This window comes from Rhinopithecus roxellana, chromosome 13 (genome assembly GCF_007565055.1).
Source record: "Rhinopithecus roxellana isolate Shanxi Qingling chromosome 13, ASM756505v1, whole genome shotgun sequence".
NCBI lineage: Eukaryota > Metazoa > Chordata > Mammalia > Primates > Cercopithecidae > Rhinopithecus > Rhinopithecus roxellana.
The window spans coordinates 28,730,698-28,746,336 of NC_044561.1; the positions used below are offsets into that span (position 1 = coordinate 28,730,698).

At 49.9% G+C, this 15,639-nt stretch overlaps 1 protein-coding gene across 3 annotated transcripts in view; it reads right to left on the reverse strand.

Moving 5' to 3' along the window:
- The window catches only part of PPARA (peroxisome proliferator activated receptor alpha), a 103,069-nt gene extending 87,959 nt beyond the window's left edge, over nt 1-15,110 (reverse strand). Inside the window, exons 1-2 of one of the 3 annotated variants that reach the window (XM_030915028.1) lie at nt 14,994-15,110; nt 13,687-13,768 (exon numbers count right to left, since the gene is read on the reverse strand). The gene's annotated coding sequence lies outside the window, so the exon portion shown is untranslated. Of the gene's footprint in view, nt 1-12,875; nt 12,991-13,686; nt 13,769-14,482; nt 14,636-14,993 lie in introns of those variants that run through there. The other 2 variants (XM_030915029.1, XM_030915031.1) reach the window with 2 other exon arrangements.
- Between the last annotated feature and the right edge of the window lie 529 nt (nt 15,111-15,639).

A 15,639-nucleotide genomic window follows, 5' to 3' on the forward strand; every position in this document is an offset into this window, starting at 1 on the left:
CCTCCTGAGTAGCTGGGATTACAGGCGCCCACCACTACGCCCAGCTAATTTTTTTGTAGTTTTAGTACAGACAGGGTTTCACCATGGTGGCCAGGCTGGTCTTAAACTCTTGACCTCATGTAATCCGCCCGCCTCAGCCTCCCAAAGTGCTGGGATTACAAGTGTGAACCACTGCACTCGGCCAACCCGACTTTAAAAAACACCAATACAACCCTCAAACCCACCTCCACGGCCTGATTTCTTGGGAATTAATAGAGTGGGGAGTCAGCCATGCAAGGCTGGCAGGACACATCGTCGTCACTCCCACAGGGGAAGGCAGTGTGGACAACTTCTCCAAGGACATCAGGGAGCCAGCCCTGCTCCCATCTGATGTAGCGGGGCCCAGGAGCCCCGGGCAGGATGCGGCTGTCTCCCTCCCCACCGCCCTGGCTGGGCAAAGCAGGACCTGGCTGCCCTGGAAGGCACAGACCACTCATGTCACATCACCCTGGGAAAGGGGCTTCGAGAAAGGCCTGCATTTGTCTAGGGAATCATCTACCTCTCATTTCTATCAGACCAAATGGAGTCAAGCTCGCAACAGCCAGGAGCCTGCTCTTCTTGCTCCACGGCTGGTTTTCAGGGAGCCACTGTCCCGCTTATGTGACTGTGGTGGAATTGTGGCCGTGAGGGCTCATCTGCTTTTCAGGCTGGAACCAGCAGTGACAGAGCAAAGGCTGAGGCCACAACTAAGCAGGCAGTGTGTCTTCAATACAGGTCATTAGATGCATGATTAGAGTTAATAATCACCTAGGATTTAAATTCTGCTAACCTATGTGGGTCAAAAGGAGTTTAACTTGAGCACTTAATGCCTTTAAGATCATAATCAGGAGAACTAAAATGAGCTCTCAAGTTTCTTGGATAATTTGTATTCACTCTTTCCTCTCTCTGGACTTTGTTCTTTTTTTTTTTTTTTTTTTTTTGAGGTGGAGTCTTGCTCTGTCGCCCAGGCTGGAGTGCAGTGGCTGGATCTCAGTTCACTGCAAGCTCCGCCTCCCGGGTTCACGCCATTCTCCTGCCTCAGCCTCCCAAGTAGCTGGGACTACAGGCACCCGCCACCTCGCCCGGCTAGTTTTTTGCATTTTTTAGTAGAGACGGGGTTTCACCGTGTTAGCCAGGATGGTCTCGATCTCCTGACCTCATGATCCGCCCGCCTCGGCCTCCCAAAGTGCTGGGATTACAGGCGTGAGCCACCGCACCCGGCCCTGGAATTGGTTCTTCAGTGAAAGGAAATTCCGAAGTTTAAAGACAACCACATCTGGAGCCGCAGGTTCCGTTCACTGGTAGATGCAGCACACACGCCCCGGTGACCCCCGTGACCCTCTGTCCCCGCTCTTTCCACGCTGTGGGCTGCCCTCAGTTTCCCTCCGTGCCTCTCCTTCAAGCTGGGAGTCTGCCAGTTATGTGAGGCCGTGGTTGGTAGTAGCAGGGAATCGTGCCCACTGTTTTACATGGCAGGACAGCGCATGGCATGCAGTAGGTGCTCAGTAAATATTTGCTGAATAAATGAACTCAGGAATGAATGACTGACAAATGCCCCTAATAGCTGCTCAAGTGAAGGCAGAACTCATCAAATCAGAGTGACTCAAATGCTATAGGGTGTCTGAAGGACAAAACTCCTGCCTCTAGTTTGGGGAAACAGCAAGGAAGGCTTCAGGAAGGAGGTGGCATTTAAGACTTGAGGAATCTCAAGTGGTGGGTGCCCAGCAGGAGTCGCAGGCTCCCACAGCCAGTCCTGAAGCACCTACCTTGCCGGTTCAACCGTGAGCTACTCAGAAGGCTGAGGCAGGAGAATCGCTTAAACCCGGGAGGCAGAGGCTGCAGTGAGCCGACATTGCACCACTGCACTCCAGCCTGGCAACAGCAAGACTCCGACTCAAAAATAATAAATAAATAAATAAAAGTAGAACTCAGAAAAGGAATTAATTTCTTCCGAGAGACAAAAAGATAAGATTCTAGCCTAAGGTGTAACACATCCATCCACCAGGTATCATTTTTATACACATGACATTAAATTACCACAGGCTGAGGCTCTGGGTTCAACCATGAGTGATGAGCCAAGGATTCTGGCCTGGCGGGGTCTCGGGGAGAGCCACTGTCACCAAGCTACCACCTGAATAAACACTGCCTGAGTGCATTGGAGGAAAAGCACCAGGTGTTACAAGAACCTGCCTCAGCATACAACCCTGGCAGGTGGTTCAGGGAGCCTTCCTAAGAGTGAGTTTAAGCTGAGGTCTCAAAGGTAGAGGTCATGGGGGTGCGGCAGGGTATGAGGGTAAGGGAGTGTGTCTCTGGCACGCCTAGTTCATGAGAAGAACTGGAAGGGGCTTGTGTAGAAAGCGTGTCGGTTGGTCCTTGGAATGTCAGGGCCGTGCCCTTCTATCAACCTCTCATCCCATAAACATGGGATGGACGGGACAACATTAAGATGGAAGAGGCAATGATAAGCAAGGTAGCACCTACCAAGCCCACACTACCTGCCAGGTGCAGCAATCCAGAGAAACACTAGTATGCACCCCTCTTGCAGCTGAGGGAAACTGAGCCACAGGCCAGCTGAAAAACCCATGCACATCTGAGAGCTGCTAAGGGGTGGGTCAGGACCCTGCCCCAGCCCTAGCAGGAGGCTGGCAACTGAGACCGAAAAGGGTCGCCAGGGTCAGGGGAGGGGAAAACGCAGGACAGCTCAGAATCAGACACACTGAGCGCGAGGACCTCTGGGAGGGCCCAGGTGACATCTGGAAGGCGGGTGGGTGACAGGTTTGAAGCTCACAAGGGTGATGGTGATGTGCAGGGGGCCTTGTGGAGCCAGAGGGGCTGGGGTCATCCAGAAAAGCAAAGGGATTGAATGCTAGCACGGAAAAGGGAACGCCGCTGAGGGCTCCGAGGAAAGCACACACGCACAGTGGGAAAGTCCACGTCTGCTCGCCTGGGCCTGCGGTGATTTAACGTCATGTGTATAAAAATGATACTTGGTGGATGGATGTGTTACACCTTAGGCTAGAATCTCATCTTTTTGTCTCTCGGAAGAAATTAATTCCTTTTCTGAGTTCTACTTTTATTTATTTATTTATTATTATTTTGAGTCCGAGTCTCGCTGTTGCCAGGCTGGAGTGCAGTGGTGCAATGTCGGCTCACTGCAGCCTCTGCCTCCTGGGCTTAAGCGATTCTCCTGCCTCAGCCTTCTGAGTAGCTGCGATTACAGCCACACCATGCCCAGCTAAATTTTGTATTTTTAGCAGAGACAGGGTTTCACCATGTTGGCCAGGATGGTCTCAATCTCTTGACCTTGCGATCCACTCACCTGAGTTCTAATTTTTAATTGTTCCTTCTTGTCTTTCAGAGGCTTCCTCCTTGAAGAGTCTACAGCAGACCTGATACCATAATTGGGCATACATCCTTCTGAAATCCCTTCTAGAATATGATTTAACCTACTAAGAAAGCCCACATTTGAATTCATTCATTCCAAAAAAAGTCTCGGTCCACTTCCTAGGTTTTGAGCTCTATTTTATGAGTCCATGGAAGCTGCCATAGTTTTCTCTGCATCCATGGCCATGTTTTCCATCTGGGTTCTTGTTTCTTTTAAGTCTTACACCTCTATTAGTATTAAAAATCATCAGCTGTGCTTAAGTGTGGTTAAATATTCACTTTCACTTAGACTTCTGACCTAGACACTAATAGCTAACCTTACTAGATTCATCTAAGTAAAGAGAATGCAGCAGGGCAAAAAAGCCAATAATTTCTGGTTTCCAGAGTGAAAGAAAAATACTGGGCTGGACATGATGAATCACACCTGTAATCCCAGGACTTTGGGAGGCTGAGGCAGGCAGATCACTTGAGCCCAGGAGTTTGAGACGAGCTGAACATGGCTAAACCCCATCTCTACAAAAAACACAAAATCTAGTTGGGTGTGGTAACGCACACCTGTAGTCCCTGCTACTCAGGAGGCTGAGGTGGGAGGATTGCTTGAGCCCGAGAGGTGGAGGTTGCAGTGAGCTGAGATCGCGCCACTGCACTCCAGCCTGGCAACAGAGTGAGACTCTGTCTATACATAAATAAATAAAAATACGATATTGGGCCGGGTGCGGTGGCTCACGCCTGTAATCCCAGCAGTTTGGGAGGTGCAGCGGTCGGATCATGAGGTCAGGAGTTTGAGACCAGCCTGGCCAATATGGGGAAACCCTATCTCTACTAAAAATACAAAAAATTAGCCGGGTGTGGTGTATTACCTTGAACCCAGGAGGCAGAGATTGCAGTGACAGAGCAAGACTTCATCTCAAAAACAAACAAACAAACAAACAAACACCGACACAGATTTCTTATATTGGCACTCTGCTAAATACTCTTCACATTTCTCTGTTCCCACGTGAAGCCTGGGACTTTGAAGGCATTGCTACTGCTCTGAATTGAAAGCTTCCACTTACAACTTTCTCCTGGAAGGATCCCCGCCGACTGCCATCCTTAGCTGGGAATGGGAACCTGCTCCTCTGGGTTCAGTGCATCAGCCCTGGATCCACACTTCCCAGCTCTTCACTGGCGGTTCCAAACGGTGGTTTTCAGGCTGCTACAGTGGTGGTTGGCATCTTCCATTCACAGCTTGTGATCAGAATCTCTGTCCCTACAGTACTTCCGGGTGTACACACTTTCTTCCCTTCTTCCCTGGGTCTGAAATCCTCTATCTTGGCTTTGGAGGAATTCACTAGGCACCCACAACCCACCCTCGGTGTCATTAGTCATCACTTGTCGAACCCTGTTAGTGCCAGCTTTTTCTCTCAAGGATCCTTGGCTTCAGACACATTTAAATACCCTCTCCCCTTCATGCCTCTCATTTTCCAAAGCCTTCGTCCCAGCATAGCACTCTCCCTTGAGTCCCGCCTTCAAGATCTTCACATAATTGAACTTAAAAAAAAAAAAATTCCCTCTTTCAGAACACCTCGCTGAATAGACTAGATTAGGCTTATTTTATTTTTTTTTTTTTTTGAGACGGAGTCTCGCTCTGTCGCCCAGGCTGGAGTGCAGTGGCCGGATCTCAGCTTACTGCAAACTCCGCCTCCCGGGTTCACGCCATTCTCCTGCCTCAGCCTCCCGAGTAGCTGGGACTACAGACACCTGCCACCTCGTCTGGCTAGTTTTTTTTTTTGTATTTTTTTGTATTTTTTATTTTGTATTTTATTTTTTTTTGAGATGGAGTCTCGCTATGTCGCCCAGGCTGGAGTGCAGTGGCGCGATCTCGGCTCACTACAAGCTCTGCCTCCCAGGTTCACGCCATTCTCCTGCCTCAGCCTCCCGAGTAGCTGGGACTACAGGCACCCGCCACCACGCCCGGCTAATTTTTTTTTCAGTAGAGACGGGGTTTCACTGTGTTAGCCAGGATGGTCTCGATCTCCTGACCTCCTGATCCGCCCGCCTCGGCCTCCCAAAGTGCTGGGATTACAGGCGTGAGCCACCGCGCCCAGCCTTTTTTTGTATTTTTTAGTAGAGACGGGGTTTCACTGTGTTAGCCAGGATGGTCTCGATCTCCTGACCTTGTGATCTGCCCATCTCGGCCTCCCAAAGTGCTGGGATTACAGGCTTGAGCCACCGCGCCCAGCTGATTAGGCTTATTTTTATGATTTGAAAATTACAACAATAGAGTGCCTTCCTTTCTGGAAAAGGCTCTCAACAAAGTGAGTTTTTCTAAGGAAAGAAGAGAATGAAAATCGCGTTCTCAACTTTTGTGCACTTCTGATTGCTTGCTTGTGAATCACAGGGGAGCCGCACAGAGATGGGAAGCCCACGCTCCTTTGCCTGTATCTGGTGGCAGGTTCTGTAACATGTGTCAAAGTGGGGGGAAGAAAAAGACAATTGTACCTGCTCAAGCAAAATACTCTGCTTCACAAATTGTAAAGTCCAAGGACACTGTCAAGCAGGTCAAATACCGCCCTGTTTGTTTCTGTTACAAATATCTTTCACATACTCAGAGATGATTCCAATTTAAAGCAAATTTCTAACTTCTCTGAACATTTTTTTTCTTTAAACATCATTTGTGTTAATTTCATCCACAATGCACAGATAGAAAAACAGAAGCCGGGTGTGGTGGCTCATGCCTGTAATCCCAGCACTTTAGGTGGCTGAGGCGGGCGGATCACTCGCGGATCACTTCAGGTCAGGAGTTTGAGACCAGCCCAGCCAACATGGTGAAAGCCCATCTCTACTAAAAATACAAAAATTAGCAGTGTGTGGTGGCACATGCCTGTAATCCCAGCTACTCAGGAGGCTGAGGTAGGAGAATCACTGGAACCTGGGAGGCCGAGGTTGCAGTAAGCTGAGACTACGCCAGTGCACTCCAGCCTGGGCAGCAGAGTGAGACTCCAGCTCCAATCCCACCCCCCTGCAAAAAAAGAGACACTACCCCAGTTATCAAGCTGTCTCATAAAATGAGCTAAAATAAGACTGCAATCTAGAATTATCAAATTTACTCATAATCCTAGGCAGAAGGCAATATGTTCCTCATGTTAGCAGCCCACTCGATGTTATTTTATTCCATGTGGAAAGCTGCCTGAAAATGCTTCAAAAAATTCATCCCATTTAAACATCCCTATAACCATTTCTTCCACAGATAATAGAAGAAAACTTGTTTCAGATCAAGAATTGCATGTCACTTGATTGGACAATCTGTATTTTACAAGCCATATTGCTGAATTATAAACATGCATTTAAATACTCACATAAAGCTGACGATGAACTTCTTAGAAAGGGACATATCCACGTGTCAACCTCTAAATAACTGGGTCTCTTTTACTGAAACTTGGCAATTTGTCACCTTGGTGTGGTTATCACATAACCACAGACATATTCAGTTACAAATAGATGCAAAAAAACTTGAGGCCTCACTCACTCTTTTTTTGTCTGAGATGTGTAGTGGTGCGATCTCAGCTCACTGCAACCTCCGCCTCCTGGGTTCAAGCAATGTTCCTGCCTCAGCCTCCTGAGTAACTGGGATTACAAGCACCTGACACCACGCCTGGCTAATTTTTGTATTTTTAGTAGAGACAGGGTTTCACCATGATGGCCAGGCTGGTCTCAAACTCCTGATCTTGTGATCCGCCCACCTTGGCCTCCCAAAGTGCTGGGATTACACGTATGAGCCTCCACGCCTGGCCTCGCTCACTCTTAAAAATGAAAAATGAAAAGGGTGGGGGAGCTTCAACATTCTGCTTACTACAGCCTCATCTCAAACCATTCCATGAAGCTCATAATCTTGGAAGCCATTAGTCCTGTATTTGCCTTCCTAACTCTTAGTATTCAAAATGATGCTCTTTCGAAGGCTGGCTTGTGGTCTATAAGTTAAAAGTATAAAGCAAGTAAATCTGAATAGAAATCTTCACTCCTCTTTATCTGCAAATCTCTTAAAATGGAGCAAAATAAAAGCAGTTCGACGAGTCCTGCCTCCCAGAACACAAACGATATTTCATCTGAGTTTTCTCTAATTTCTCCTGGGAATATTTTAGCTTCACAATCACAGCGGGAGAAGGACCCTCACCTTGTTAAATATCAGTGCTGCCCAACTCACTTCCCTTTCGCCATATCGCTTCCCTATGAAGTCAGTTGTTTGGAATTTAAATCCATGATCTTACAGAAAGAAAGAGGATTTTATCTAAATAGATCCTCAGGCCATCTTATAAAAATTATATTTAATCCATAATATACACCAAACCTAGTGGTGATTACGAAGAGGACCATTTCAGTGGCAGCCCTCACCTTCCTAACACCGTTGTAATAGGAAGTACATATTGGACATCTGGAGGGAACACCCCGTCAGTACAGAAGGAAAAAGAGCTCTCTCAGTCTAGGTGTGGGGGAAGCTGCAGGGGCCTGGGGCAATTTTGCTGCGGTGGGATGGAGCGGGCCACCATCTGTAGGTGCTGCTGTCTGCACTCCTGTTTAGGTGCCCCCCCATCCAGCCAGCTCCCACACACATCTCAGTACTGTGGTGACCACAGAGGCCCATCAATACATTCTTCTAGAATTAAATCCTGTTAATCATGTACTTATTCCATGAACATTTACAAGTACCTACTCAGTTTATAGGTTTAGCAGGGCAGAAATAAATAAGACAGTCTCTCTGCCCTCAAGGAATTAGACTCAGTGTGGACAGTCAGACTAACCAAGAACCAGGGTGCAGGCAGCACCGGGCCATGGTTTGATGGAACTGGGTCCGGGCACAGGGAGAGTCACTGGGCCTGCATTTCAGCAGATCCCTCTTCAAGATGAAGAAGCCTGGTTCAGGTATGCCATGGAGTTGGAGTAAAAGCAAATGCAAGGTGTAGCCCCACCAAAATCTGAGGTCACAATCACCTTCAAAACACACAGGAGGCCGGGTGCGGTGGCTCACGCCTGTAATCCCGAGACTCTGGGAGGCTGAAGTGGGTGGATCACCTGAGGTCAGGAGTTCAAAACCAGACTGGCCAACATGGTGAAACCCCATCTCTACTAAAAATACAAAATTAGCTGGGCATGGTGGCAGGTGCCTATAGTGCCAGCTACTTGGGAGGCTGAGGCAGGAGAATTGCCTGAACCTGGGAGGCGGAGGTTGCAGTGAGCCAAGATTGTGCCACTGCACTCCAGCCTGGGTGACAGAGCAAGACTCTGTCCGAAAAAAAAAGAAAAAAACGAAACAAACAAACAAAAAAAAAAACACATAAGAACCACTTGTAACAACTTTATTGTACTGGTGGAGAACTCTTAGTTGTATATTCCAAAATGAAAAACAATTTTGGTGTATAAGGGGGGATGGTAGTATGTTGCTTTCTAAAAGCCTTTGAAAAATCCTAAAATGGCCAGAGTGAAAACAATACAGGTATCAGACCTGGCTAAGTAAGAAATGCAGGAGCCAGCAGTATGTCCTCCTTCTTAAGACACCTCCTGAGATGGGCAGTTTTTTAAGCCACCGCTTTGAGCTTCACAAGCCCTTCAGAGAGGTAGCATGGAGAGGAACTTCATTTTCTGATGAGAAAACAGCAGTTTAAAGAAGGGAACACAGGTCTCTAGGCCTGGCAGGCAGCAGCTAAGGGGCCAGAATCCAAATCTCATGATTAATGACCTAATACCTTTTCCACTATATCAAGCTGCTTTGCTGATACAAAGCAAAATTTCCAAATTTTCAACCACTTTTACCATATGTGAGCCTCAAAACAAATGCAGCTTAGCTGCAAAGATAACCATGACAGGGTGAGACCTAGCAAGGAGTAAGTTATTTTCTTTTCAAATGCATAAACTTTCAAGACACCATAATATCACTATTAAAAGACACGAATTAAATATCCTAAAAGCAAAGAGTGCACACACCTCTGGGTAACAAGCAAATCTAGGTCCTGTCTGGAAAATGTGCCTGCATGGTGCTCCTTTCCATAGAAGCTCAGTGCATGCAAGCGGCAGAAATACTTGGAAAAAGAAACACATTCTTTTAAACATGGGCCACTGGAACAGCTAAGGCTTTTTCCTGTTTGATTCTTACCTTAAACTCATCTTATCACCAAGCTGGAAATGTAAATTTTGTGCCCAAGTTTCCCTAACCACACAGCCTTAAAGGTGATCTAGCTTATTCTATGCAGTTCATAAGACATAGCACATTTCTACCCCATAATAAAAAACCATACCTTTTAAAAAAGTATCTAGAGCTGGGCACAGTGGCTCACACCTGTAATCCCAGCACTTTGGGAGGCCAAGGCAGGTGGATCACCTGAGGTCAGGAGTTCAAGACCAGCCTGGCCAACATGGCAAAACCCTGTTTCTACTAAAAATACAAACATTAGCCGGGCGTGGTGGCATGCACCTGTAATCCCAGCTACTTGGGAGGCTGAGGCAGGAGAAGCACTTGAACCCGGAAGGCGGAGGTTGCAGTGAGCTGAGATTGCACCACTGCACGCCAGCCTGGGCAACAAGAGCTAAACTCCATCTCAAAAAAAAAAAAAAAAAAGAAAAGAAAAAGAAAAAGAAAAATGGACTCTACGCCAAGCTACCAAAAACAAACAAAAACAGCGATTCTCAAGTTCCAAAAAAGCAGAAATCAGACAGGCCACAACCTCTAACTGCAATGTAACAAAATTAGTACAAACATTAAAGAAAAACACTGGCTGCTTGGAAGTGAAGACACTCGTCCTATTTGCCATTAAAAATATATCCATGGGCCGAGCGCGGTGGCTCAAGCCTGTAATCCCAGCACTTTGGGAGGCCAAGACGGGCGGATCACGAGGTCAGGAGATCGAGACCATCCTGGCTAACACGGTGAAACCCCGTCTCTACTAAAAATACAAAAACTAGCCGGGCGAGGTGGCGGGCGCCTGTAGTCCCAGCTACTCGGGAGGCTGAGGCAGGAGAATGGCGTAAACCTGAGAGGCGGAGCTTGCAGTGAGCTGAGATCCGGCCACTGCACTCCAGTCCGGGCAACAGAGCGAGACTCTGCCTCAAAAAAAAAAAAAAGAAAAAAAAAAATATATATATATGTATATATATATATCCATGCACACACAGAAACCAAGAGAGAAAACAAACAAACAACAACAAAAAAAAAATTGGCACATTTCAAATATATTTATACTGAGCAAATAAATATTTTAAAATTATTGTGGTTTTTTTTTTTTTTTTTTAAAAAAAAGACCACTTAGGCCGGGTGCAATGGTTCATGGCTGTAGTCCCAGCCCTATGGGAGGCTGAGGCAGGAGGATGGCTTGAGCCCAGGAGTTTGAGACAGGCCTGAACAACATAGCAAGACCCCGTCTCTGCAAAAAATACAAAAATTAGTCAGGCATGGTGGCGTGTGCCTGTGGTCCTAGCTGCTTGGGAGGCTGAGGTGGGAGGATCGCCAGAGCCCAGGGAGGTCGAGGCTGCATCAGGCCATTATCACGCACCTGTGCTCTAGCCTAGGTGACACAGTGAGATTCTGTCTCAAAAATAAGTAAATAAATAAAATTTAAAAGACTGCCTAATGATGACTACATAAATATTTATTTATTTTTTGAGACCAGGTCTCACTCTGTCACCCAGGCTGGAGTGCAGTGGTGCCATCTCAGTCACTGCAACCTCCACTTCCCAGGCTCAAGGGATCCTCCCACCTCAGCCTCCCAAGTAGATGGGGCCACAGGCACACGCCACTACACCCAGATAATTTTTGTATTTTTAGCAGAGGCGGGGTTTCGCCAGGTTGCCCAGGCTGGTCCTGAACTCCTGGGCTCAAGCAATCCATCCCCTTCGGCCTCACAAAGTGCTGAAATCACAGGCGTGAGCCACTGTGCCTGGGCTACTTAAATATTTATTACAAAAACAGACTCTCCAAAACAGCACGCAAGAAAATGAACACTGACCACCAATTACTAAAGAGTAAGATGTCCTGGCAAAAATAGGTTCTTCATCTTTTACCATGAGGATTATCTTTACGTTTCCTTTTTATTTCTGGTGTAAAAATCAGTTTCATGGATCCATGCTTGTCTTGTTCAGCATTGGGGACAGTAGCCCACAGCAGCTACTCAGTAAATATTTATAGAATGACTGCATTAAATATACACACATATATAAAGAGATTGGCTAAATACTATTGTATCTAAACACAATAGGATATTATATATACATTTCAAATGATGAAGAAATGTTTTCCACATAGAAAGATTTTTCATAACCTAATCAATAAAAAGTTATAAAATAGTTTATAAAGAAGACAGGTTTTCTCTTTCTTCTCTCTCTAGTTCTCTCTCTCTCTCACATACAATTTTTCTTTTTTTTCTGGAGATGGAGTCTCACTCTGTCACCCAGGCTGGAGTGCTGTGGTACCATCTCAGCTCACTGCAACCTCCCTCCTGGGTTCAAGCAATTCTCCTGCCTCAGTCTCCTGAGTAGCTGGGACTACAGGCGCCTGCCACCATGTCCAGCTAATTTTTGTATTTTTTGTAGAAACAAGGTTTCACCATATTGGCCAGGCTGGTCTCAAACTCCTGATCTTGTCATCTGCCCACCTCAGCCTCCCAAAGTGCTGGGATTACAGGTATGAGCCACCGTGCCTGGCTGATACACAACTTTTAAAACTCTGTTCATAAGTTTGATAAACAGGAGCTAGTGAAAACCACTGCAGTATTTGATGATTGTGGCATGTCTCTTACATTGTGTTTAAGACGTCGGAAAAGGGCCCGGCACGGTGGCTCGCGCCTGTAATCCCAGCGCTTTGGGAGGCCAAGGCAGGCAGTTCACCTGAGGTCAGGAGTTTGAGAACAGCCTGGCCAGCATGGCGAAACTCTGTCTCTACTAAAACTACAAAAATTAGCTGGGTGTGGTGGTGAGTACCTGTAATCCCAGCTACTCGAGAGGCTGAGGCAGGAGTATCACTTGAACCCGTTAGGCAGAGGTTGCAGTGAGCCAAGATCGTGCCACTGCACTCCAGCCTGGGTGACAAGAGCAAAACTCCATCTCAAAAAACAAACAAAACAAAACAAAACAAAAACAGATATGGGAAAAGAAAGAAAAAACATTTTTTCCTACTGTCGGTTAATTAATTTTGTTTTATTTATTTGTTTTTGAGATGGAGTCTTGCCCTGTCACCCATCCTGGAGTGCAGTGGCACAATCTCAGTTCACTAAAACCTTCACCTCCCAGGCTCAAGCAATTCTCCTGCCTCAGCTTCTTGAGTAGCTGGGATTACAGGTGTCCGCCACCACGTCCAGCTAATTTTTCTATTTCTTTTGTAGAGATGGGGTTTCACCATGTTGGCCAGGCTGGTCTCAAATTCCTGGCCTCAAGTGATCTGCCCACTCCGGCTTCCAAAGTGCTGGGATTACAGGAGTGAGCCACCACACCCAGCTTGCCAATTAACTTACTTTTGCTTCAGAGTTAACAGGTCATCATCAGCCCCAGTGTCCCTGGTCTCTCATGGATGGTGACCACACACATTCGTATCATCTGGCCGTTTCTTCAGCCTATCCTTGCCATGTTCTGGCATTGGCCTATCTCAACAAGCCATCTGCTTAATATTCAAATCAAAATGAAAACAGCTCAGAGATGGTATACTGCTCGGTACCAGTCAGTGTGGACACCCCAAGGGTCTGCTAAGCACGCACATTTCTCAAAGTTAATGTTCTCAAGTTTTAAATTACACAAAACATGCCTGCCATGAGGCAATGAAGTTCCCAGCAAAACTCACACAATAACTCAGAACTTAAAAGTGAATCCTAGGCTGGGCACGGCGACTCACGCCTGTAATCCCAGCACTTTGGGAGGCTGAGGCAGGTGGATCGCGAGGTCAGGAGTTCAAGACCAGCCTGGCCAAGATGGTGAAACCCCATCTCTACTAAAACTGCAAAAATTAGCTGGGAGTGGTGGCAGGTGCCTGTAATCCCAGCTACTCTGGAGGCTGAGGCAGGAGAATCGCTTGAACCCCAGCAGCACAGGTTGCTGTGAGCTGAGATCAGGCCACTGCACTCCAGCCTGGGCGACCGAGGGAGACTTCGTCTCAAAAAAAAAAAAAGCTGAATCCATGCACATGTATCTTACTTTCAGTCTGAAAATGTATCTAACCTTGCATCACAAAGTAATAACCCCCAGATTGCTGGTCTGTAGTACAACAACAGTAAACACTGAAAACACTTAAATATTTCCATCTGGAAACAGTAAATTAAACCTTCTACTTACCTGTGGTGACAGCTTCTCAGTTCTGAGCTTGTCTTGCCACAAACTGTGAGTCCACAGAGCAGACGGGGCCCTGAGCTTCAGCCTGGCAGTAAGAAGGTGAAGGAGGAAGTGATTATGCTATGTTCTCTGGATGCCCCCCAACTCTTCACCTTGGAAGAGAAAAGTCATCCTGACCCTGCCCAGCAACGACAGGGGTGTCGCAGGGTCCTTCTCAGGAAAACCCCGTGTCCTTGCCCTGACCCAGTTCCTCAAGCCACCCTTATCCCAAGGAGGCTGGGAGAGGAGGGGCCTCCCTGGTTTCCTGGCAGGGGTCGGCGGGGGCGGCTGGGGCGTGCAGCCCCGGAGGTCCCACGAAGCCCAGGCCGTTGGACAACTGTGGGTTTTTCTTGGAAAGAATCCTGACACTTGGAGCACACTTCCTCTCTTTTAACTTTTAAAAAAGGCTTCAGAAAAGCACAGGCGTGCAGTTGTGCCCTGTTAGTTGGGGTGCGTGAGGGGACAGAGCCGACCCTCCGGACTTCCGCTAGCACCACCCCGCGCCCCTCCGGCTTCACCCGCACCACGCGGGCCGCGCAGCGCGGGACTCCGGAAAGACCTGGGCGCCCGACCCGCAGCGGCCCCGACCGGGAGCGACGTGGCGCGGCTTCCGCAGGGAAGCCACCCGGCCCAGCACAGCCTGTCCGGGGTCGCCCCGCCGCGCTGGGGCACAAAGTGGGAACCGTTCCTCAAAGGTGGCCGCAGCTGGACGAACAAACACGCGCGGCTCCGTCCGACGGCAGCAGCCGGGCGCACCCACCCAGGGTCGGTCTGTCCGGGGCCCGGGTTTCCTCGCCTCGGGGATCCCTGGAGGTCTCGGAAAGCACCCTCTGAGTTGGGGACGCCCCAGCTCCACCGCGCCGAGGGAAGGGCAAGCCCCGATGTCCCTGCCCGTGGGCCCTCCCTCCCAGGGGACAACACGAAGACCCAGAGTCGCTGCGGTCCCCAGACTCGACCTCCGCGCAGCGCCAAGCCCCAGGGACAGCCGCGGACTCTGGGGTTCCGGGCAGGCCCCCAGCGCTAGGAGGGAGGCCCTGCTGGGCCCCGGGATCCCTTGCACGAGTCCTCGGTGTGTGTCCTCGCTCCTAGCCCTCAGGTCCCCAGCCGCGCACCCCGGGCCCTCAGGTCCCTGGGACCCCGAGACCCCTGGCCCCGCGCATGCGCCGCCCACCCTCGGCCCTTCCCCCGTCCTCCGCCCTCCGGGTCCCGGGACCGGGAAAGCACGGCCCGCAGACCCCCGCGCGCGTGCCCGCCCGCCCGTCCCCGGGCACCTGGGCCGCGATCCGCCGCCTGCTGGTCCGTGGGGCGAACGCCGAAGGAGGCGGCGCCGGGCAGGGCGCTAGCGGCCGCCTGCGTCCCCGCCGCCCGCTACCCCCGCCGCGGGGCCGCCGCGTCCACGGCCCATGCCCGGCGCCGCCTCCGCGCGTCCGTGCCAGCCGCGCCCCCGCGACACGCGCCGCCCCTCGGCCCGCCCCCCGCCCCGGTCCGCGCGGGCGAGTGTCCCGAGGCCCGACCCGGAAGCCCCGCCCGTCCAGCGCGCCCTCCGGGCCCCAGGCTGCGGCCCCGGGACACACCCCCCGGACGGCGGCGCCCGATTGGCTGCTCGCGGTGGGCGGGGCCCCGGGAGCGCTCAGCGGCTCGCACCTAGCGCCTCGCGGCCGCTGCAGCCGGGGGAAACTGAGGCCGGAGAGGTGGAGGGGCTGTTCAAGGTGACCGACGGGACACCGCTGAGCGCCGACGCCCCTCCAGCCCGCGGCACCGGGGTGGGGCTGAATTCTAGGCGTGGACACGCCGCCGCGGGGCGGGTGGAGGTTCTCGCCCGGCGCCTGTGCCACGCTGGCGAGCCCCTCCTGCCTTCTCGATGAGCCCGGCTCTGCCGCTCTGTGCGATAAGCCGGTCCAGACCCGGGACCCGGGA